At 41.7% G+C, this 26743-nt stretch overlaps 1 protein-coding gene across 1 annotated transcript in view; it reads right to left on the bottom strand.

Annotated features, from left to right (window-relative positions):
* ccnd2a (cyclin D2, a) overlaps positions 1-26743 on the bottom strand; it is a 137545-nt gene that overhangs the window by 67114 nt on the left and 43688 nt on the right. The window contains exon 2 of the mRNA XM_028957808.1: positions 12253-12395. The gene's annotated coding sequence lies outside the window, so the exon portion shown is untranslated. The remainder of the gene's footprint in view (positions 1-12252; positions 12396-26743) is intronic.

Here is a 26743-nt window from a genome sequence, read left to right as displayed (position 1 = left end):
CTGAAGGAAAACTTCACTCATCACATATGTATAGTTTGAGTGGAAATAGAAAACTTACTGTTCTATGCTTTATGACTTAATTAATGATGTATAAATATATAGTTTTTGTAAAACATAGGTAAATCTTCTCAATTGATTTATCGTCACAGGCTAGCTGACAGTGATTAGCCTAGCATCCCCAGTACATAAATTGAAAAAAAGGATTCTGTTAAATTAAATTGAAGATCTCATAATCATTAATGTGACAAAAGAGTTTTTCAAAATGTTGTTAAAGCTGTAGGCTTTAAAACTCAATTGGTTGAAAAATCTGTAATAAGCCAGCTCTCCAGCTCCCCATTATGCTGCATGAAAGGTTTGCGAAGCCAGTTGTTTGCAACTGAAATCTCATGCACTTGTGCAATGGCCCTTTCCTCTAGACGGAAGCATACGTTGAAAAATGTTAGCACACTTCATACCAAATGACGACAGAGCTGGGCTTTCTTTAGGAAAACTGCAAATAGCACATGGGGGCCCATTCCTTCTGCCTCATCACTCAATGCATTGACCCTCTACTGACAGGAGACTTCCTGTTTCCTCAGGGTGATGCTGGGCAAGCTGATTGATCAACTGTGTGGCCAGTCCAAGCATGCCTTCTCTTACCCACCCACACCGACAAAGCAGCCTGACCGGGTCACCGTACTCCACACAGAGGCCAAATGGACATAATAACAGCTGCTATACACAGAACTCTGGGCCCATGGTGGACCTGCTCTCTGAACGTGTGCTATTGATCCTTCTAAACTGCCATCTCAATACTGCAGTAGCCCTTGGGGCTTGATACAGTGGGTTGGCCAGTGGAACATCGTCAGAGAGGAACAGCTGCATGGGTCAGCCTGGACTGGGCCCAGCCACCTCTCCACCACAAAGGGCTGTTTGTGCCCTGGCCCAGCAGAACATAAAACACAAGAGATAAGCTCTGCAACAGTGTTTGCCAGGACCAGCAGACCTCCCCAAACAGGATCTGAGTACAAGTGGTTGACACACACACACACACACACACACACACATGCGTAAAAGGCAGGGTCAGTGAGGGCTGCAAACAGGCCTTCATCTGCACTTTGGTTGCTTATTGGCCATAGTTGCATGTTTGGCATCTGGTGTCATGAAGGTCATGTGACTAGCATTGAGACCGCAGTGGGGTCAGTTGTAACCCCAACCCCCAAAGCCAATCCCAGAGTCATGTCCATGCAGAAACACCACAGCCTGGGTATGGTGATGTAGAGGACCTCACTACCCATGCCAGAACAAACATGACCTTTCCCAGGAAGTCCCAGTGACCTGCTGAAGCTTTCACACTAAGGCCTCTGATGTGTGCGACAGAGTTGCACCTATCGCCATGATGACTCACACTCAGCCCTCCCTCTGCACTCATGATACTGCACTTTCTGGCTGGATGGGATCAAAGCCCTGAATATACAGGGTCACAGAACCACAAAAACTGATCAGGACTGATTTCCCCATCCTTCCCCACACTCGTAATCTCTTTTTCCCTTTCTCACTCACCCCTGACATATATGATCTGGAGCCACTAAGATGGCCCGCTCAGATCAACTCACTGACCCTTTTCTGCTGTTTTAAATATTTACGTCCATTACGTCAACAGGGTGTGTGCGTCCGAGGCCAGATGTGTGCGACACGACTGGAGTTCAGCAAAATAAATGGTGCATCATGCGCAGTTTATTTTAATAATTTCCTCCTCATCCCTCAGCTGCTCAAACTGTCGACTGAGCTCTGCAGCTGCTGGCCGTTCGTAACACAACCTGCCCTTCCCCTTGACCCAGAATGGCCAAGCACCCTGACCCGCAGGAGCCCACTGGACACGGTCACACACTCAAAATCGGCAGAGCCATGGCGATTGCTGTGACTGACGCTGTAGCATCAGAGACCGGGCGTGGCCGCAGTCAGTGTTGCACAATGGGAAGAAGATGAGGTGACCGCACAAATGCACTCCAGCATCTGGCTATGCAAATGGAGCGAGAGCAGGCCGCGCTGAACACCTGGCACCTGATTAGTCATAGCCGTAGCCACTTCCCTGTAACGCTGGCATCACTGAACAAACGCGAATCCCATGAGTCAATGCATGTCTGTGTGCACAAGGATTTGTACAACTGCTCAAGCACGCATGCACACAGAACATACACCCACAGACACTGGTTTGTCCCTACTGTACACACCCTGCCCGAGGACGTTGTTGATTTTTTAGAAGGTGACATCCCTATTTAACTGGAACAAATTTTTATTTTTAGAGTTGTGCATACAGTTTCAATTCAGTCATCTGTTGGTTTTAGGATCGTCCTCCACTCCCACACTCTGCATCTCAACCAGTCAGTTTTGGTACAAGATATATTCCCCCAGTTTGTCTGTTTGTCACTATTTGTGAATTGGCGCAATGCTAAGCAGTGCAATGCTACATGCTAAGCACTGGGCTTATTCACAAGTGTAAGAGGTGATGACATCTTTTGCATAACAATTTACATAAATAAATAGATAAAAATAAATGTACATATTGTGCTTTTGCATGTGGTGTATTAATAGACATGGGTTTAAATTATCCAAATGTGTTATCCAATTCTGTTAATCATCAGAATCCTTTCATTTAATCTGTTTATAAAAGCTTCATGAAAGATTATATTCTAATCACAAACCAAGGTACAGCTAACTACCAAAGCAGTTTTATCTATTCGTCTTGGCCGTTACACAAGCAAACAAGTCCCAAGCTTAGTGCATAGCACACTTTGTTAGTCCAACCTGGGGCAGTGGTGCCCTAGCGGTTAAGTAGGTTGCCGGTTCAAATCCCGATCTGCCAAGGTGCCACTGAGCAAAGCACCATCCCCACACACTGCTCCCCGGGCGCCTGTAATGGCTGCACACTGCTCACTCAGGGTGATGGGTTAAATGCAGAGGACAAATTTCACTGTGTGCACCATGTGCTGTGCTGCTGTGTATCACATGTGACAATCACTTCACTTTACTTTACAACCCTAGGTATGTGGGGCAGTGGCGGCAGTGGTGGAATCGGACCTGTAATCGGACGCAGCAGAGCACCGTCCACACACTGCTCCCTGTGCCCCTTTCATGGCTGCCCACTACTCACCAAGGGTGATGGGTTTGTTGTGTCACCGTGTGCTGTGCACAATGGTATAATAATGGTATATACAATCACTTCACTTCATCAGTTCATTTCATCTTAGTGTCTAAATCTGCTGTCTTGAAACAGACTGTTTGTCCCTGTAAACTGCCAATCAAAGGGTTTTGATAGAAAACAACTGTTTCATCTATTCAAATAACATCATATTGATCCAAAATTGTCCCAACACTGCTAATGTTGTAAATGACAATGGTAGCTGAAAATGGCTGTTAGTGAATGGCATGTGTACACAAATGTCCGCAGCAGAAAAGATTGTTCCCAAAAAGCAACTGTGTGACTGTGTATGACCTACAGCATAATATGATCTTTGTAGAGTTCTCCTTTGTCACTCATGGCGACAATCGGTGTCTGCAGTTCTGTCAGAGCTCAGCGCTGCCGCTCTGGCCATCGTATAAATTCTATTCATTCATCTCATTCAGAATGCAGAGAAAAGTTCAGACAGAGCATTTAAATGGACATTCATGTATCCTAAATTCCATTTATTCCACATAGGGATTCATGTTTGACCGGTAATGCAATTACTGTGAGTCACAGCTTGGATTAAGGCTTGAGGCAGAAAATAAGTTTTCCCTATTTAACACCATGCATGGTGAACTCACTGGCACCCAGAAGAGGAATTCTCTAAATGTCTCACTGATTAAGGCTAATTCCTACATCACATCTGTGGGTTCTGAAAAACTATTCTTCCTGTTTCCATTTTTGAGGAGGTATTTGACAGATTTCTCTTTATTTAAGACATATGCAGCAACCCCGGAGGAGTTGGAATGCCTGTGTAGCAGTTCAACTATGCTCCAGAAGTGCTCACAGCAAATCTAACTAAACGTTAACCATTTTCAGGCAGAAATATGTGCACATGACAGGGGCACCCACTCCCTTGTGATTGGTTGATAATTGCCATGTTTGGGTGGTGGAAATTTTTCTGTTATCGCACTCTCTATTCCCACTGATAAGTTAACATTCATCACAATACATGACTATTAAAGTTGTAAAAAAATATTTAAATTTATCTTCATGATCAATATTAGGACATGTTAAAAATAATGGTAAATATATCCATTCAAACAAGCAGTAACAAACTAAATTCTATGACTCTTGGATTAAGTACATATAAAGAATACAGCAACTCACAGTGGTATCCCATTAAAACACATCAGTAATCACACTCTCCCAGGATCAATTGAATGCACTGGTCACATTATTGTGAAGGTGTTACCATACACGGCTACAGATGGTCCCAACCGGACACAGATGCCCTTAGGAGAGATAGATTTCATTACTCATGGTGGCATTTCTCATGGTGTTATAATCCATAATATGATGAATTATGACAATGTTGCGCATAAGATACTGTATGTGGCTTTCAGATGGACCCCAAGAAATATAAGATGAACATTTCTTAGTATCAAAGGGGCTAGGGCAAACCACTGGTTAAAGAGTGGTGAGGTTAGAACACACTGTTATAATGATGCACAAACTAAAAAATATTTCACCATGCTAAGACAACTTACAGTGAAGCATGACAACTGGTGTATATAAGAGTCTGTGTGTGAGCAAGTGCGTGTGTGCATGTAGGTTGCTTGGTGATACATATTCACAGATTGTGCAGACACTGCCCTAATTTTATGCATATAGATCAACTTTTTGAACAAAAAAGGTCACGTGACATTGATTGTAAAATTCTTAATTAAATTTAAAACACACACTTTTTAAAACACATTGTCACATTGCTGATCCTCTCATCAATAATTATTTATTTTTATTTTTGACCACATTAACATACATAATGCTGTTAGAAATTACATTTGGTTCTTGACATGGGAATCCCCAACCTCTTATAACAACTGTAATAACACTGGAATTACATCACATGCAGACACGCAGTCATTATGTAATTACACAGTTATAAATTGATCTAAAAAGTCTAACAGAAATTTGAACGAAATGTATACAAAATTTAAGACTAACAAAAACATTTATTTAAACATATTTTGCAATGTACTGATAAGGGGGTTGAAAGACAGTCAGTTTGTACTGTAAAGGGAGATCCGGTGGTGGCCGTGCGTGGTGGGGTCAGAAGGGTAGGGTGATGAAGGGTGTTGTCTAGTGACTGAGAGATATGGGACTTGAGATTGTGAGGCACTGCGGTCCAACACTCTTCTCCCATACATGCAGACTGCAGAAGCAGCAGCTACAGACCATAGAGTCTTTCCCTGCTTCTGCCTTGCTTGCGCCCTCTATGGGAGGTACAGCTTAGAGGAGATTTTACTGACTGGCTTTGATCTTATTATTATCTCTCCAGCACCTTGGCTTCAATGTGGAAGGATACAGGTTTATTTGGAAAATTAAATTTGTGTGTTTCGGGGTATTTTTGTGCAACAGAAAAGATGACGGTGTGCAGGAGTGAAGACAGAAAAAAGGTGAAGGGTGCAGGTGGAGAAACCAGGATGGCAGGTGAAAGTCAAAAGACGGAGGAAGTAAAATAGGGTGAAGGGAGTGACATCACACATGCATCATGACTCCTTCCTTCCATATCCTTTTATGACATAACAATGTAAAAAAATTATAAAAAATATTAGAAAAATATGCATATATGCTTTTCCAATTTTTTTTTTTTCAAATAAAAACACCACACACACACACCACTGCACCAATCCCTTAAGATCAGGGGACATCTTTTCTAACTCAAAACTGAAACAAAATACTCAATACAAGAAAAACACTGGCGAAACTCTGTGGCTTGGTGATTGCACTAACCCTCCAGTGTTTGGGTCTGTGGGACCCAAAAAAGAAAAATGATGCACAGTATTATAACATAGCATATAACACAACACAGTTTTCAGTTCATTCTCACTGTACATCCCCCTCCTCCTCCACTGGACCCACAAAAATATGCACACCAACATCTTATAAAAACTAAAACTTATTATTTCACAAGTTAATGAACCCAGTCATGTCCTTAAAAAGAAATCGCTTTTAGTCAATGCCAGACTGACATGCCATTTCTGCGACCAGGAAACTGGTTAATATTTAAAATAAAATAAATAAATAAAATGAGTCTCCTGCCCAGACCCCTCTTGGAATAGCTGTTACATGGCAGCGGAGTTGTGTTGGTCTATATCTCTGTGTGTGCGTGTGTGTATGCATGTGTATTTGAGCTGAGGCTGTGTCCTCTGCACTGGGCGTGTTTGGTTGTTGCTGAGTGTCCAGGCGGCCTGATAAAGGTGATGGCTGTGTAATCTTATCAGCTGTGCCGTGGGTGTTATTTCCGCTGGCACCCTTTAACGCCCCTGTTTGCTCAGGAATGGCCTCTCCACAGCCCTTGGGCTGGAAAGCCGGTTATCAGTGCCAATAAACAGGAACGTGACCATCTCAAAGAAAAAATGTTAAGGGCAAATAAAATCTTCCTACGAACGAGCCAAATACTGAATGGCCTGCTACAGATGAAGCTGAATGGACTTATGGACTTATGTCCAAGTAGATCCGACTTTCACCTAAGAAGCAACAGGTTGCAGATTTGGCAAGTGCTCTGTTTATATTATATATGTAACACACACACACACACACACACACACACACACACACACACACACACACACACACACCTGTAACTACTGATTGTAAGAGGGACTTACAATCAGTCGTTAGAGGGACAGTCCCACTGGAGACACTCAGCGTTAAGTGTCTCGCTCAGGGGGGTTTCAACCTGTGATTTTGTGATCTTCTGGTTCTTCTGGAGTGTGCTACCCACTAGGTTACTACCAGCATTTTTTCCAGAATAACTGATTTGTAAAATGTAACATTCATTGTTGTATTCTGAATACGTTTCACAATTACATGTTTTCCTTTACGCCCTAGCGCTATTTTTGAAGGTGTGGTTTTAAGCAACTCAGTGCCAAAGAACATAAAAGCAGTTCTGGCGGCCTCATTAAACTTCTCATCAATTTGTTCTTATGTAACATCAGTGAATGCACCTAGGCAGTAAAATAAGCCTGCAGGAACATAATCATCAGAGTTCTCTTAACATATGCATGCTAACAGGTATACAGTCTTGCAGTATTGTGCGAGCAGGAGGAAGTTCTGAAATAAAGAAATGAAACAATGCTTTTACATGTAATCCCTGGCTTTTTAGTCTGATTCAACTGAAGCATGTAGACTTGAGTTAGTCATGTTCTGAGAAAGAAACCAAAGAAGAGAACGAAACTCTTTTATGGAAGTTTCCACACAAGTGTTTTTCCTTCACATACTGATTTATGAACTGGACTGCAAAAAAAAAAACTATTTCTACCCACTTTTGTTTTTACTCCTTTATTGGCTGTAATGGCAGCAATTTTTTTATATCCTTATCCGAAGCAGATCTTTGAGTGGAAACAGTGTGGCACAGAGTCCAGTGGCTGGCTTACTGCTGCCTTTTGGAATGTCTTTGTCCAAAACCGGGCACGTCTGAGGGACCCTGTAAAGTGGTGCAATTGGTCAGGGAGGGTGAGGGAGGAACAGTGGGAAATCGTATCATGTGGCCAGAGCTTCCTCATCATTCTGAAATCCTGCCTTCTCCTCCTCCTTCCTGCAATCCACACAAACGCGCCACAGTGCCATATTCACACGTTTATTGCACATATGCACGCATTTCACCTTTGCTTGTCTTCTCCAGTTATAGTTTTTTGCTTTGTGACTCGTTAGTTCATTCATTCATCCAACCATACATCCATTTGTATATTCATTTACAGCATTTATCAGACGCCCTTATCCAGAGCGACTTGCTTCATGTTCATTTTCATTGCTTCATGTTCTCAGACACATTAATATTATAAATTGCCCTAACTTGAATGTCTTCAGGCTGTGGGAGACAACATGGTTTAGAGTTGACAGTGGTAACCACTATTACCATCCACCCGTATTTGGGGCAGTGGTGGCCTAGCGGTTAAAGAAGCAGCCCTGTAATCAAAAGGTTCGAATCCCGATCCACCAAGGTGCCACTGAGGTGCCACTGAGCAGAGCACCGTCCCCACACACTGCTCCCGGGGCGCCTGTCATGGCTGCCCACTGCTCACCAAGGATGATTGGTTAAAAGCAGAGGACGCGTTTCGTTGCTGTGCTTCACAATGACAATCACTTCACTTTCACTTTCATATTTGCCAATCTAATTCGTTTGTGTTTCGTTAAAGCCAATACACATCTTCAAAGGCAAGAACACAAACCCCTCATTCAGAAGCACTGACACTGAGTAAGCAACTTGTTTCAGTGTGTTAGTAATAATAAATCTCCTGAGTGAGTGAAGCTGAACGGTGCTTCTTTACCATCTACTCTACCATTGGCAGGGCTCGGGAGAAAACAAAGGAAAATAAGCGATTCTGTGCCTGGAACAGGTACCATGTGTGTTTGGTTTACCAAGCGGTGTGGTCTACACTGGAGAGTCACATACCTCCCTCCGGTTCCCAAAAGGAGGGAACCGGAAGAGCCTCAGAGCTCTTAGCACACTGGAGGTGTTGCTGTTAAGTGTTATTCACTTTCCTGGCACCTTAACCCTCGAAGCTTCATTTTGCCATAAAACCTCTCCACACACTTTCCACACTATTCCTATTACCACACTACGCTCACGTGTGAAGCGTTTTCAGAAAAATCCCAACGTCTATGACCCTACATGAGCAGAGAGAAAAATGGTCAAATCTTATTTTTGGCCCCCAAATCCCTTGTACCTTGCAGCTGTTTAGCTTTTGCTGAGCAAGAACATGTCAACAAGTCTCTCATTTCTGTTATTTTTACTGCAGTAGAAGGTGGCTGGTGAATGCCTGCCTGTTTGTAATGAAAAATGGATCACCATAGGTGTTGTTATTGAAGCAATAAATTAGCCATCCTCAGGCAAAACTGAAATTACTGAACAATAAACACACATTTCTTGTAGCAAACTGTGGGGGAAAAAAAGATTCATGTTTCCCCCACTAAGGTGTTCTTTTGAGTTAATTAAGCGTTCAACATCACATAATGACATTTATGTGTCAATCTGATTCCAAATGTCAAGTCATGGAACAACATTTCCATTGGTTACTGGAAAAAGAGGGCTTTTTGAGTTAGGAAAGAAGCATAACATAACTGATGCAAGTTCTTTATCCCAAAAATGAAATAGAATATAGCAAAAGTTTCATTTAAAGAGTGCCATTTAAAACATTGCCATTGTCAAAATGTCACATTTCATAGGGTGAATATATCTCTATGCTTTCAAGATGGATATTTATGCCATGTATTTCACTTTTATGGCATTTATCACACGCCCTTATGCACAGCGACTAAAGGCTATTTCCCCCTCTAGTTATTTATTTGGATTTCCAGAGAATATCAAGGTAACCTGTCTGCAGACCTACATGGACAGTCATTTTTACACATTTGGTTATAAATCTTCATAAAATCTCTGAATGTGAGACATACTCATTTGTTCATACTAGGCAGTAATGTGTAATTTATCTATCTACCAAACACTGGAGAGGGGAGGTTATCTATCTCCTTTCTCTTCATGAGCAATGACTCAGCAGCAGGGATCCTATTTTACATCTGGGAAGACATCTACTACTGCAAATCACCCTGGGACGATATCCTATGCATGCACTGTATGAAGGATGACATGGAAACCCCGAGATAACACACTCTCTAATGTCAGACTGATTGCCCACAGCCATACTGCAGTTTTACATGACATCTCAGTTGGACACAGACATCACGCTATCACCTCTCTCCGGCGGCGAATGAAACGGGACCATAAAAAAAGGATGACCTTTTTGCAAGTCAGCTGATAAAGTTGACTCTACCCACTTCCTGTTGTTTCACAAAGGTTTTTATAAATCTAGGGACAAGAGGCATGACATCGACTTTACTCTGTCAACTTTTCTTTAATAATTTAATGACCTATTCTGTGTAATAGCCAGAGGCCTTTGTGAGGTTTCTGAAGATGAGGTCACATTCACAACAGAAAGTCATTTCTTTCTGACCTCTCTCAGGAATTCCAAATTAGGTATGTAACTGATGGGCTGGGACTTTAGGGTCCTGTATTCTGTATGGATCACATAAAAAAAAAAAAAAACTTCATTTAATTTTTAAAGGTTCTGTTCTTTTATAGTAGGTGTTTCTGCACACAAGCAGTATGGAGATCATCCCCTCTGCAATCCTGTGACAGTCTTTAAAGGAAAGCCATGGAAAGAGTAAATACAGTGCATCAGAATGCAGTGTGCACACTAGTGGTCAAAGTCTGGAATGAATCTGCAAGATCTGCACTTCATCTGAGATCAAGGGCAAGAGCAATGTGTCAGGCTCGAATGAAGCCACATCTTCGGCGTGTCAGTATTTCCACCATTCTTTAAGAGCTGCAGCCTGTGCCCTTTGCCCGGGGGCTGCTGACTTGCAGTTTGCCTCTGGCGACAACTACAAACAGATTCCCACTGCCCCCCTCCCCAAGCTCTCTTCTGACCCTCGCTCCCCGCAGGGGCGGGTTCAGCACGCGGGTCAATGTTTTCTGAGAGCGAGTGGGCTGCTACTGGCAGAGGGGCAGGCACAAACATGTGGAATTTCCTGTCACAGCCGCAGACCCGGGTCTCTTCTCGCCTCTTATATTGCACAGCAGCCGTCACACTTGTGAACACAACGCACACGACAAACGACGTTCCCTGTTTGCGAGATCAGTGGGTTTATGCAATAGCAGAGAAATCGCTGAAAGGGAATTTGGTCTCAGGCTGGCTGTTTTGAGAAAATACCAGGCACCAGAGGTCAGAGGGGCATCCTAGAGGCTACATTTACAAGAAAGTTCCTTAGGGCAGATCACCAGGAACAATATGGATCCAATCTGGATCAATTCCACTGTAGCGACTGGCAAGTGAGGATGAAAGCTCCTCAGACAGACACATGTTGGCATCAGACCTGTTTTTTCGTAACCAAATTTACAAGAAAATTAATACCCCATTTTTTTAAAGCAGTAAATCCTTGGATCTCAACCTGTGGTACTCAGGCTCTTGCTAGAGATAATAAAGGCTGCTGCTTTTAAATTTATTTTTCTTAATATCCTTAATGTAGTAGAGTTACTATCATCACTTTCTGTGCATGCTCATAAAAATGGCAATTCTTGGAGAGACATATATTTCAGAGATGGTACTCATTGTGGAAAATAGACCCACACTCAACACCACAGCAAACCAAAACTAAATGGCTAAGAGCTGCATGAGTCTGGTTTTGGTCTGGCAAACAGACAGATGAATAGATAAAGAGTGGATCCAAAGTCAAAGGCACTGGAGTGTACGAGGATGAGCTTTTCTTTGTTCTCTCCGCCACCTAATCAATTTTCCTTGGCGAGATCTAAATGAAGTCATAAAGTGGTACTAATGTTTTAATTTAGCGCCATATGTTTGCGATACACTGCTGTCCCTGTCTGCAATGCTCCCCCGCTGCCTGTCCTCCATGGAGTGACAGGACGAGAGGAACAGTTGCTCTGTGGCCCCCGGACGAGAGGGAAAGGGAGAGAATTAGAGGAGTGGAGCCTAGGGCAAGAAAGTGAACGAGGGAGGGAGGGGTAAGGGGGGGGGGTGTGAGAGGGCAGGTGGCGGCGGCAAGAAGAAGCGACGAGAGCATTCCTCCCGCGGAGCCTGTGACAGCTCACATATTCACTTTCGACGAGAAAGAAACATCCCGGAGGACAGATGAAGAAGAAAAAGGGGTGAAGAGCAGTGTGAATGAAAGAGTGCCGGGCTCAGCAAGTTAGCGATTACTTATTAGCCAGCTGAGTCCCATAGGGAGGCCTGTCTGTCCTTGGCTGGGAAAACAACATGAAAGGGAGCCGGCGGTTTTGTGACGGGACTTGAAAGCGAAGCGGCTATCAGAGACATTAGCCTTATCAATAGCCGGTGCACTAGAGCTGGGCTATATGGAGCAACAAGGGCAGAGTGTTTCCAGCAGGGAGATAGCTAGCACATACCTCGAAATGCATTTGCATAAACCAGGGTAACAGGTGGGGGATGGACAAGCAGAGGGGTGGGCAGGATTTTGGAGCAGGGGGACAGGAAAAAAAAAAAAACTACTGAATTAAAATTTACCAGCACTGGGTGGCTGTGCCAGCCGAGTTCCACATGCCAGTGGCGGCTGCATGCCCAGAGAGACTGGCACAGGGCTGGTGTGACCCTAGTTCCAGATCTGTCACATCTGCTAAGCCGAGCTGTCCTTGGGCGGTTCAAACTCCCTAGAGAGGGTAGAAAAAGAAAAGAAAAAACCACGGTATGGTCATTTGTTACAAGTTGTATATTACCACTGTAACAGTAGAGGCAAGAAAAAAGTGATACAATTATTTTCATCACTGGAACTAGAGATTATATATTGGTCTCTAGTGTTAATCAAGTTAATCAGGATTCTTTCATATTATCCACTATCCTGAACAATCTGAAAAACCCAGGCATCAATATTATAAAAAAATAAATAAATAAATAAATAAACACACACACACACACACACACACACACACACACACACACACACACACACACACACACACACACATATATATATATATATATATTTTTTTTTTTCATACAGCACCACCAAACATTATATAATTACATTTATGCATAAACTGGAGAAATTCTGAACATTCTAGAAATTCTTTCTCTGTGTGATAGGCTTGAGATTCAGATACATGATATGATTCGCTGTTGCTTGAGGATTTGGAGCGCACTTCAGCATAAGTTTCATTAATGTGATTCAGCAGAATATTTTGAAATTGAAGTTGATTTATGTACCTATGCCTTTAGTCTTATGCAGTATTTACATGGTTTTTCTTTTTATTTTACTTCCTTATGCATTTTTTTATATTACCATTGTATCCCATGTAAATATGTGTCATTATATTTTATTATATTGTTTAATCATTTATGAACAGCAGTTTTGGGATGACGTGTTTGTGATTTATGATTAAATTTTGCCTTCTAATTGATGTATTTTTTTTGTTTTTGTGAACATTGAAAATGTCATGCTGACTCTAGGGTTTGTTTAAATGAAATGCTATGTACAAACGAACAGGGCAAAGTGCACTGGAGCACTGCCCGACTGCACCACCAAAACTTCAGATCTCAGGCGGCAGCATTTTTTCCCCCTGGGTTTCAGCTGACAGGCTGGCACGCCTCAGAGAGGACAAAGTTCTCCCCCGCAAAAAAAAAAGAAAAAACAAACCAAGGTCCCACGCTGCCATCCTTGTACCGGCAGTATGATTGAATAATATGTATGGTGCGACTGTGGTCTACAATTTGTTACATTGGGAGTGAAAAGTGAGTGGGGACCAGTTTGATCCATTGACTGATCAATTGCAGCAGCATTCCACAACCCAGATTAATTAACAGATATTATTGAATAAACTGAAGGAAATGCATGCATGTATTGTATGTTGATCAGTATGAAGATATTTGCGCAACACTGGAATGAACACATCAACATACAGCAACCCAATCCTGTTTTACTTCCTGTTTGGGAGGCATCTGTAATGCATTGTGCACTTTTGCAGACAGAGGCTGATTTAAATGTGTAATAATGATGAGGGCAGATGACTGGAGTTCAAAGCATCGCTATCCTGACCCAGAGAGGAAACTCGATCACTATGTTTGTCTCTGTCGTCAACACAAGTAACCGCACTTAACTCTTCATCGGAGAAGGCGGGGGTGCTCACATGGACGTTATTTGTTCTGGCAGCATACCCCAAGTGTGCCTCCTTCACAGAGGCCATGCGATAAATGGTAGCAAATGGAGGCCGTGTCAGGCGTGCTCCTTCACCGTGGTCACATATGACTGCCATCTATCCCAATCCGCTGTGCTTCCAAAGGATCCAGTCAATTCGTAACTACCAAGGAAAATAAATACTGGCTTCTGAAGGCCTCCCAGCAGGGCAGCTCTAACAGGGAAGCTGATTCACAAAAAAGGCCATTCTGAGCTGGCTGATAATAATCTGACTTTAATTTAACTGGTAAATAGCAATGGATGGGGTTATGTGTGTGGGAGGAGAAGGTGGGGGACATTGCTGGATAATAGAGAACGTATTTTGGAGCACAGCAAAACCCATATCACGATTCTACTGCATAGCTCCACTCTGATGTATGGCAGCAAGTGCAGTTTACTGAAGGGAATGGTCTCTTTGTGTTTAGGTTACAGCAGTGATAAATGATATTTAAAGTGAAAGTGAAAGTGATTGTTTTTGTCATTGTGATACACAGGACATACATTGCCCTTAGTGGCACCTCGATGGTTTGGGATTTGAACCTGCAACCCTTCAGTTACGAGTTCGCTTCTTTACCCGCAAGACCACCACTTCATTTTAACATGTATGAGGGAATAATTCATAATTAATTTAACATAAGAGAGAAATAAGTAACCACAATTTTCATGTAGTTCATGGACTGAACTTTCACTCCCCAAATCTTTCTGAAACACAGAACTGTTCTTTTCTTCAAACAATTGAACTCTTAAGGCCTCTATAACATAATGACCTGGAGTGGAAGTGTGGTCACTGCGGTTCAAAAGGGTTTTTCTCATTCTGTAAATCAGTCTCGGGTACATTTTGGGCAGAACAGGCTATGAACCAATCATCTCACATTCCATTTAAAAGCCAGGGGGTCATGCACCTTGGCAGATTGCTATTATAGTAGCTGTGGTGCTATTCTATTTGCCATGTATTAGAAGAGAAGAGAGGAAACATGCTGATGCCTTTAGAATCAGAGTGAAATTCTGCTCCATGGACTAAGAGTTCGGTTTTTTTTGGTTAATGGTACATTATAATCAGGCTGGGAACTACTGCTGAAGCAGTTGGCACTATTTTAATACTACATTTTGTGATTGTGATAAAATAGCATGCAACATACTGCATTTGGGGAGTAGGAACAGCCTTGTGTAGCATTAACATGCTAAAAAAGAATGAACATAATTAACATGAACTAATAATAAGAAAAATAAATACATAGATAAATAAATAATGTCATTGGTGCATGTTCAACTTTTTCTCAGTTTAAATGAGACACTTCCTGCATACTTCTCATCACATTCTACACCATAAGCTATTTACATATCCGATGAAATTGATCTCAGTCTTATATGTCTTTCTAAAACTGTCATCTGCATGGATATCTTGACCACAGTTGTCATTCCCAATTAATCATTTATAAGATTTATTTAAAAAAATGTCATACATTTCTGTCAATCTCACTGGGACCAGAGCATCAGTACCACAAGGAACATTTCCAGAAATGCAAACATTTGTACTGTAGTGTATTTTAAATGGCAAATATTTGAGTCTTTTTAATGCTTTTAAATGTTCCCACATGTTGCTATATCTGTGAAAGTAATGTGCATGTATTTTTTTCATCTTGATTCCAACAGACCTGTAATTTGGAATGCTTTAAATGCATCCGCCACGAGAAACATCAGCAATGCGGGCTATGGAGACCATAGCACTACCATAGGATGAGCCAAAATGGGAGACAGTAAGCGCCTAAAGCTCTGAATTATTGTAATTAAGATTTACATCAGGAAATTCCTCAACCAGTATGTGTGGTATTTATGCGTGTTAAATAAAAAAAATGAAATCCTCTTTTCAAAGCCTAACCAACCATGAGATTCCCAAGGAGGACACCGACCAATCTGGAATACAGTGAATTTCGCACATACTCTTGTGAGCTAAGTATAGGATTCGTGGTAACACAGAGATTACAGAGCTACTGAACATCAAAAAAACCTTTAAAAATCCAAAAACTAACATGTCTAGAATCATTCAAGTGTATGTTGTTTTACATACAGCTCCTCAAAGACACAGTAGCCTAGTAGCTACTGCCTCAGTCACCAGTGCTGTAGTGAATACACAGGTGGTTTTGTGCTGCCATTATCTTTTCCAATTTAAATTTGCAGATTGCTGCAGAGTAATGGCTATTGTTGTAAGTACACAATCAACACCACCAGCATACTACACCAAACCACTTGGCGAATTACAGTATAAAAAAAAAACAGTCTAACAATATCCCATGTTAACACAGCTAAATAATGCACAGCTGTTGCATGCATTATTGTCTTCCTGCAAAATTTCTCTGGTTCATAACATGCAGCAGTGAGCTCATGATTACAACAAGGGAAGTTGGGTACAAGATTGCTTTCCCATTATTCAAGAGCTGAGAACAATCTATCTATCTATCTATCTATCTATCTATCTATCTATCTATCTATCTATCTATCTATCTATCTATCTATCTATCTATCTATCTATCTATCTATCTATCTATCTATCTATCTATCTATCTATCTATCTATCTATCTATCTATCTACACACATACATACATATGTATATATGCACTCGTATAAAAAAACAGGGCATGCAGGACACACACAGAAAAAAAAATCTCCAAACGTGCATTAGACTCGCTGTTCTAGGACTTTGACAGGCATGCTGAAGTATGTGCAGATCAAAACGTGATGGCCCGGGGATGCAGCGATCATGTTGCGCTGCATTTCTACATTTACAGTTGGGCCCAGCCCTCACTGAGGCCCCTCTGCTTCTCCCTCTCACTCTTTTAAGAGCTAGCAGACACTTGCACTCAGAAGAAGAAAGAAAACCCAGAGCATCTGACTTCCATTGAAGGTCCCGGTGTGTGTTCCGCCTGGCCACTGGTATTTGGCGAAACAATAAGTAATAGGCATGGAGCGCAGTTAGCAGGCCCTGCTCTCAAACGCACATGATGTCATTGAGGTTCCATCATTACAGGCTGCAGATGAGGGTGGGCTGCATGGGCCGGGTCAATTCCCACGCTTGTTTGGCAAAGTGCAGTAATGCAAAGGAGCTTCTGGACTAGATTACAGTTGGAAAGAGAGCGAGAGAGGTAGAGAGAGAATCCCATCTGAAGACTTCCTGTTTTTTTTTTTTTTCTTCCTCTCACTGCTCTCAAGTTACATTTCATATTTCAGCATCTGGCCAAGAGGCTTTCTATGTTACTGAGCCTCACGAGTATCAAAGCATTTACAAAAAAAAAAAAAAAGAGCATGGTGAGAAAGGTTGTAGAGCATATTCCCTCACTCTACACTAGAACATTTTTGTGCCTGATAGCAACGATGGGGATAAGACCACCTATAGTGGTCCAGGAGCTTCAAGTTTACTGTCCAAGACCAAGTCAGGGAGATCAAAGCCTAGTCAATAAAGATGTATTCTTTTGCTGCGCTCACCTTTCTTTAAGCATGCTTCCTGTTTGTGTTTTTGGACATTTGCTCTGCTTTATCAGTAGCACATGTGTCTTCATTCCCTCATATATGCTCATATCTATTCACTTAAGCCGAGGTTCCTTTGTGAAGCTTTATGGCTTTATGGTTATAGGGTAATGATGAAGAGTCCCGGCTCCTGTTTCACTTTTGGTTCATATTTTTGGCAACATTCTTAGAAATAACTATACAAGATCTTGTGCACTCATGAAACATGAAAGAATGATAGAACAACACAGACAAGGGAAAGGTCTAGCTTGTGGTCTCAGGAGTGTTTAAAATTGGGGTGGTGGTAGCCTGGCTATATCCAGCTTGATTATCCCTGTAACTACTTTTTTAAGAACTTAATAAAATGCATGTGAAAAAAGGTGGGTATTTTTTGGGAAATGCATTTGCAGATATGCATCTTGAAATATGAGTGAGGAGTTGTTCCTGTTGGATAAAGTGCACAGGTTACCTGCATGGCCTGAATCAGCTGCCAAAACTGCGGACCATTCAGAGGATCACTGCATGTTCCTTCCAATCAGATTGCACTGTAGATATTGCCGATAAAACTGGGCAATAAAATAAAACAATGCAGCGCTTTGACACCACAAGTGCCGCCGGCTTGGGCTGGAATTTGCTCTTTGAACTAGTTTTATTTAACAGCGAAATGGCATTGACTCAACACACCCCGTCAGCAGAGCAGCCTCATAGATGATTTGCCCCTGGCCTGGGCACGTCAGACTCTGGGCATCAAGGTCAGGGAGCTGGCATCTCACCCCTGGCACAAGTCAATACCCTTGGGGGTGAGACGTTGACACTGGCCTCATGGGGTGTTCCAGACAGACAGGGGCCTACCAAACAGCTTGTGACCATAACCAACAGTGGCAGAACAATGAATGCAATTATTTACCAGAACACAGTCCAAGTCTCAGAGTCCCTCCATCAAGACTGTTTACTTTGTGGCTTTCATGGGGGTTCATGACAGGGCAGTGACCTCCCCAAAGCCAGCAGGGCTTTAAAAATTGTTCAGTTGTCATGGTTTTTCACCATCAAGGATGTCAAGTGTCCAGCTGGACCTTCATTCTGAGCCATTGATGACATTGATGTATTTTTCAATTGTATTCAATTCTCTGTGTCTGAAGAAAGGGTGAACTCTGGGGTAGACTCCTAATGTGAGCGACAGGTTTGCTCTAGGGTATGTATGACAGTTCAAAAGTGCAGTAATAACCCAGGTCTTAAGCCAAAAGGTCAACAGGAACGTTTTGTTGAAAGCTACAGATCCCAAAAAAACTGGAATTCTTTATGCCATTGTATACATCATGGGTAACTGTAGACCAACACCTCCAAAATCAATGACTGGGCAACGAGTAACGTCACAACGGAGGCTACAGCTACCAAAATGTCAAAGGAAATAAGAAATAGGTCCTTCATGTGAGTTGATATAATCTGATCTATGCTTTTAAACATTTTGTCATATTAGGGCCTGTACGTGATGAGAAAGGGGAAGGCAGTGACAGGCGATTCCCTGCTTACTTAATCAGCGCTGACATGAGCCCTCTGCTCAGTCATAGAGTTCAACTCCTAAACTCAGTAAGCCTGATCTTTTTTCCTTCCAGATCCAAAGTCTCCTTTTGTTGTTCCCCTCCCTTTTCGAACGGCAATGCCAGCGGATGTTGCAGTTTTGTAAACCGACTCACGTACGTAAAATAAAAGGGTGATACTCACCACCTCCTTTGCAAGCTCCTGCATTGGGGCTCCCTCGTATTGCCGAGATATCATTTCACAACGCCGAATCTGCCTTTTGTCGTGACATTTAGCTTTTCCTGGCTAAATTCTTGTTAACAATAACTCTCATGCATCAGTCTTAGTTTTAACATTAAAGTGTTAAAAGTATAGTTGTTTTCTCTGAATGCCATATAAAAGAGCAATGTATCTGAACCATTTTCAGAGGTGTCGCAAAAGTAAACAGTTTTCTTTTAAGCTTTCTGGGCCCAGTTGCTTTTCCCTTTAGTCCCCCTTACTACGACACCTATTGTCATTTTGCTGATGGTCCTGCCGCCCATTTGCTGGTTTGATTGGAATGGACCAAGATGTTTGAATGATTATTACAACAGAGCCGGAAATTCTACATCCTTTTAATCCTGTACAGGCCAACACCTGAGACCTGCAGCTGCATCTTTAAAGATACATGGCAGCACTATTTATCACACCAGTTTTATTTCCACACAAACATTAATTTTATAAAGGAGATATTTTAAGGTGATTGCGCCGAGTAGCATGAGTCACTGTGTCACTAATACTAGCTCTGTTAATACTAGCTCTTTTTCGGCTGTGCAAACATTTCATGCCAACTCAAGCAGTGAATCGCTTCTTTCATGGGAATTTAGGATGGAATTGCTTTTTTACTCATTTTCACAAGGTTCAACCTGAAACTAACCTGGATGAAACTTTTTTTTTTATGTGTGTGTGTGTGTGTATGTATATAACTGGGTGGAGCTCAAGAGCAGGTGCTCTAAAACCTGCGACTCTACAAAGTTGCCAAAAAGGAAAGAAGAAACAGCTGAGCAAACATTGTATAAGTTAAGGTAACACTGTATCTCGATGGGTTGCCAGATGTTGCAGATTCTATAGGCGTTAAGGCGAGTTGTTATTGCTGCTAATTTTCAGAGAGCTGCTACTCTCGGCAGTGCTCCCTCGATGCAGAAGAAGAGACAGGCCAGCCAGTAAAATAACAATTAAAAATAATCACTGTTTGTAAGTCCCTCTCTGTGTTAAGGGCCACACAAAGCCAAGATGAGCATCTGAGAGGCATCTGCTGCACTTTTCCACCACTGGCCTCTGACTGTACGTATTGTGTGCGTGTTTGTGTGTAGGAAGGGAAAGTGTGTGGGTGTTACAGCACAGGGCTCCTCTGTATTGTTCTGGAGCTGGCGCAGAAGATGGGGGCGGAACAGGCCAGAAGGAGGGAGGTGAGCTGCTAAAATGCTTCAGAACTGCAGGGCGCTCCCCCAGATCCCAGCTGCCCATGCCTGGCTGAGAGCTGCAGGCAAGTGGCAGGCTTCCTCGGCCCTTCTGGAGGACAGCCAGCCAGCGTGGGAGGAGGAGGTAAGCTGCCCGAAAAAAAAGCCAAAAAAATGTCTAGTACTATATAAAGCAAACCTCATGAGATGGACTTTGCTGAGTCACACAGAATGAAAACAGAAACATGCGGATCTTTTCATTGAATACCACATGTCATATTCAGAAAGAACAAAACTTGATGTGTAATTAATTGTGTTGATTTTTTTAATAAGGATCTTCATCATAAAGTGAATTTAGAAGCACTGGAAGCCTCTGGAAGCACTGGAAGGCCAGTAGCCCGGAGTAAACAGCAAAGTTTATTTGGAACCGTTTCATTATTTGTCTAACATGCAAAAATTGGAGGGAGGGAAGGGGGTGTTATTTTACGGATAATTATAGCTTTTGTTGAGATGATTGCCAAGATAAGCCCAAGTTACGAACCATTACCCAGTGTGCTTGTTCTGGCAGGGCCACTTTGTCGAGGTGCTGCTCACCCAAAACTGTCACAATTCAACTGAAGAGAACCTGACAGTGGGGTGCGGCATAAAATGGTATACCCTCTTTTACCTTCTGGAGGCATTCTAACAACAAGCCGTACTGGATATTTTCCCTGAACCATAAAGTCACTGTGCTTAGTTTTTGTTAACCACAAAGCCATTTTGGCCTTATATTAGGAACATTTACAATATTTAATCCCTTACATGCATTGTCTCAAAACACACACAACACAATAATTCCAGGCATGCTCTATTCAATTCCTTACAGTGTCCAGATACTCCGTGCAAGATGTCCAGTAGGCCTGAAACGATTATTCGACTAACTCGAATGATTCGATTACAAAAAATATTCGAGGCAAAGAATTTTCCTCGAATATTTTTTGTAATCGAATCAAAGGCTTCGTTTAATTCATCACCAAAGTCCATCTATTATCCTGACGCTCCCGCGGAGCTACGCATCACCGGAATCACTGTTCTACACGGACTGTTAACAGACGCGCATTTCAAAGATTTAAGGAGGAGCGATTTATTGTCATAATTGTCATAAGAAGGCATAAAATGTCTGAATTGAAGGACTATTTTAAGCTGCATAAGGTGCACAACGTAGTACGGGGTATACACTGTAAAACGTACCTGGCTTACCATAATAGTACTTCGTCAAAACTACAGCACCTTAACCGAAATCATCCTCACGTAAACTGCACTTCTCCAAGCGACTCGGAGCTTCTACAAGGTATCGAATTTTTATGATTGCTAACTAACATGACCGCTTTTTAGAACGTACATTATTTGTAATTATTTGAGTTATGAGTCGATAGTGACAAGGCATGATAAGGCATGAGATCTCACTCATGTAATTCATCCCTCCCTCCCACGCCACACACACACGCACCAACACACACAATCTACTTCCATCTGGATACAACTGGAAACTGAACTGTATTGTTTAAGTTGGATTATTAGTAATACTTTAATTATTTATTTATATTTACTCTTTTGTACCTTTATACTTTTTTTCTCTTTATTCTCAGATGGGCTATAGCACCCCTTTTTCCTTTTTTAAATGAAAATAAAACCTATGTTTCATTTTTTGTGATGTGCATCATGAATGTTTCACAGAAAGATTGATTAAATGGGTTTAGTTCTGGAGCCAGTAACCCAAAGGTTTTAAGCTTTGATCAATTAAAAGTATTGAGTTTGATTTTTTTTTGTGAGGAATAACAGCCAATTGCTTGCTCATTTTAAGAGGATTTTCATGTTGCATAACACACTATTGATGGAGTTGTTTAAAAACGCAAAAGTATGAGTTATCCGATTACTCGATTAATCACTGAAAAAAATAGACAGAATACTCGATTACAAAAATATTTGAGAGTTGCAGCCCTAATGTCCAGTTCTGTGCTAGATCGCAAAAAAATTCTTCTATCCAACCCTGTTGGATTTCTGTCGACTGCAGAAATTCCCCAAAAGACATAAATATAGTGGGGATGAGCTTTTCAAGCATTAAGAATGGACATTTGGTGTATATTTCAGGTCGTGTGAGTGTGTGTGTTTGGGGGGTATTGTTATAGTCCTGGTTGCAACCTCTGGAATGCCCACACTGCCCTCAAAAGTGACCCAGGAAGGGGCAGAGTGCTAATAACTGCATTTTTTTTCCATGGTCCAGAGAAAGCTACTTTCCTGTGAGTCCAGATAAATCACAGCAAAACACAACATGCATCTCCTCTGACCTTGTAATGGAGGGAATGTTTCAGAATCGGAACAAAAACTATTAATGCTTATTGCACTATTAATATGCCCTTGCTCTCCTTATATCTTTATTGATATATTGCAGACGTACATGAATCTCAGTGTTTCATTTCAGAGGGTCATAATTATTTAGTAAAGTGATCACAACATCTGTTGTGGCTCTGATGTACATGCAGATGTACATGCAGGTAGGTAAATAACAGGTTAGGTGATAACTCCACATAATTGACTGTTTCTACAAACATGCAGCTTTTAATTGAACTGAGGGAAGAATAGATCAAACTGACCAAATTCGACCCAGTTTTACTGCTACAGATTTCTATGTGAAAACGAATCTATACAATTCAATAAAAAAAAAACACTGTTTATCTAAGCTGCAAGCAATTTTGTGGAATAAAAACATTGGTTAAATATTTCTTTACAGAATTTCCTTATTTTCATGGAACAATGACAACATTGTGTATATATTCATATCATTGTTATTTATGTTTTTTTTTTACACTTTTAGATAGTCCCACCCTGAACATTTTAACAGATATTGTTGCAACAACCTTGAAATAGTTTTACTACTGTTTAAATCTTTTATACAGTACTGTATATCTCTAGAAAAGATGAAACATTTCACTGTACAACTATTATAACTTATTATCAACAAAAATAGCAAAAACTATAAACAGTGCTCAACTGTTCTGTAGCTGAGGGCGCCAACCTGAACTCCTTCTCTTGAGTAGAGGAGCTGGCCATGGTACCGGTGATGCCCCTGTATTCCACTGGACCTGCCTGTGTGGCTCAGAGGATGTCTGCCCTGGAGCCTAACCTTTCCTCTGCCTGGTTTGCATGTGTTTCCATGCCGTCTGCCCCGAGCTGCCGGTGACGTGTCTGGACTCTGTGTTTTCCATGGTCGGATCCTGCCTGTGGCCAACTTCACTATATTTGTCGTGCAATATGAGTCCACAGGGAGTCATCAGAGTGAAGCAGATGATACATCCTGATATGTGGTGACTCGCCTAATCATAAATAAATAATTCAGACAGGACAAACAGGATGTCATGACTAACCAACAAGGATTAGAGTACCTAGAATCCATAATTGCCAGTGATAATTGCTTTTTTTTTTTGTTGTTGTGCACGTTCCCACAGCTAAACAGAAGGTCCCAATTTCAGTGGCGGGCAAATACTTTAGTGACATATATGTTGAGGCCGTGGTGACAGATCCCTAGCCAAGGCACTTTTCTTCCCTTTCGCAGTTCCTGGTAATTTCAGTGATAAATGTCCCAATGTGCAGGAGCATGGAAAAACTCATTTCCTCCTCAGCTAAAAAGCATCAAAGCCCCAGAGCCCCTTCAGAGGCAGCAGCCAGCACGGATGCAGAGGCGCAAAAAAAAGAGGAAAGATAACAGTTCACTTCAGTCATGTAAATGAAGCAATTTTATATGTGTGCTCAGGTCATGACAACGTGCCATTCAGTTCCTTCAGTCTGCACCCCACATGTGTTTTCAGTGACCCTTTAAGTGGTCATGACATGTTCCGTTAAGTCAATATGGTCACGAAAAAAGTTATACAAATACAAACTGTGCAAAGAAAAATTAATGTATGAGATTCTAAACAGTATTTTTATTTAAAACATTCTTAACATATTAGCAAATGATTTCTGAAAATGTGCATGAACACAATAGCAACAAACACATTATCAGTAAAAAAAACTACATGCTAGAGTAATTACTCACATTATAAGACAGCTATGCTTTGGTCCAATAAAATATATTTAAGTCTGGATGCCAGTGTTTACAGGACAGCTCATCATGTTTTCTTTAATATTTCCCATTGATGATGACATAAAGAAGAGGTGGACTTGACGGTGAGCTGAGGATCTTATAACTTTCATTAGAGTCAATTCAATTCACAGATAATCCACTGGTTAGCAGGGTTATGCTTGTACTTAAATTGTATTATAGTTCAAATTTCCATGAATGATCAATACAATTTAAAAACCAGTCATGAAATTATTCATATTTAAAAACTACCATTTATAAAATGCGCATAAAGCGTGTTAACATGTGTAGATTTCAAATAATTAGATAAATAATTTGTGAATCATGTTGAATGGAAATAATAAAAATATTTATAAACCAAATAAACTGAAATAAACTTGTAATAATATTTTCATATCCCAAGAAACCCAAATAGAAATTTGGGGTCTTTAAAAACGTGTTACTTATTTTTTCCTAAAATAAACAGATCATGTTAACAGACAGTGGATCACGTGAAAAGCAGGTAAAACCATAATAACTGACCTTTATTGTTTGCAGGGGGTAGAGACTGCTGAGTGAAGTCCCGAAACAGTCGCCTCCCAGGGAGCCCCACCCCATCCTACCACATGCAACCCACACCCCTCACCAAACCACTCCAACAGCACGCCGCCCCAGGCGCTGCTGGGACAGGAGTAATATTTCCAACTGAGCGAAACCTTCCTGTCCCCAAGGACACCCCAGGGAATTTAAGGCCATGTGTGTTTTGCCGCTGCCAGACCTGAACACCCCTTTGTTTTACTTTGATTTTCATTTCAAGTGTATTTTTTCATGCTGTTTGGGTGTTTTAGGGTGGTTTTTCAAACTCGTGCCATTTTCAGTAATGCAGACTGCACCTTGACACATCTCTTACCGCCTCACACTGTGCTGCTGTGTAATTATCATATCAGGTCATGAAGAGTGTGTGGGGACGGTACCTTGCTCAAGGGGACTTAAGCAGCACCTTGAACTTTTGATTACAGTCCGCTTCCTTACCCACTAGGCCCCCACTGGAATAGTGAATGTGAGAACCTCTGATGTCACATTACTTTTACTACTAATACTATTATTATATTCTGTATATACTAGATATACTAAATATGCACATGGTACGTTGTATGTATACACTGGTATATTATATTATCATATTGCTGCTACTTGTCTGTCTGGTTTGTCTCAATCTGCACTATATTAAGGGTCAGTACACAGTGTTCCCAGAATCCCCGAAGCTTCCCAATGTTGTCTCCATGTGTACTTGTATATGGTAAGGTGACCGTGAAGTTCCCTTTGACATTGACTTTGACTTGAAATGGCACAAGATAGACAGCACCAAGTTCATCTCTGGTGTTATTGTTCATATCTCTTTACCGCTAAGACTCTCAACATATGAGTCACTATTAATTCCACACCGGTTTGTGGTACATGAATGTCTCAGTCCTTGGAAAACCAGCACACACCATTTCCTGTAGAGTTTAGCAAACCTGAGGACATGCCTATGAGGCTGCTCACCACTTGCTCACCCCAGCGTCAGGAGCCTCATGCTGCTGCCCTCCATGTGTGATCTAAAGGGTGCTTGCAGTGGAGTGAGGACGTCGGAAAGATTCTTTTTTTTTTTTTTTTTTTTTTCTCTCAACTAGCAAGTGCTGGTCGCAGGCGAATGGATCACCGGCGATCCCAGTGTGGGGAGAGCTGCAGGCTGTCAGACTCCTGACAGGAGCCTCCAGTGATGTGGCCTCATCCACTCTCATTACTAACTGTTCTCCAGCTGCTGGCACTACATCCCACAGGCGCTGACTGCTCCTTCCTTTTATGACTCATTTGAAAACGTTCCTGTGGATAGACGCAGCGAGGCCCGACGGACAGCTTTAAATGGCCTCTGAATGCATCAAGATGCAGATAATGATAGATATTGTGTGGTGGAGTCTGTCACACAGATGGCTTGCTAACCTCTTTAGGTTGTTTTGTATAAACACCCCATTTTGATGGCTCTCCATGAGCCACAAGACTTCCCCACAACTGCCATTGGCTCACTGCTGCTTCTCAATGAAAGGAAAAGGAACTACAAGACGTATGAAGAAGAATGAATCTCTGGCATAAGAAACTGGGGAAATCCTCACGTGAAAACGATGGTAAGAAAAAAAAAACTCAGCCTCAGCCGAAACCTCAATTGTTGCTTATGACATAGTCCTAAAAAATGCTGAAATTTAAGAGATGCTGACTCAGCAAAAACAGGCATT

The sequence above is a fragment of the Denticeps clupeoides genome, chromosome 17, assembly GCF_900700375.1.
Source record: "Denticeps clupeoides chromosome 17, fDenClu1.1, whole genome shotgun sequence".
Classification (NCBI taxonomy): Eukaryota; Metazoa; Chordata; class Actinopteri; order Clupeiformes; family Denticipitidae; genus Denticeps; species Denticeps clupeoides.
The sequence above is the reverse complement of the archived record's forward strand: the minus strand, read 5'-3'. Positions and strand labels throughout refer to the sequence as shown.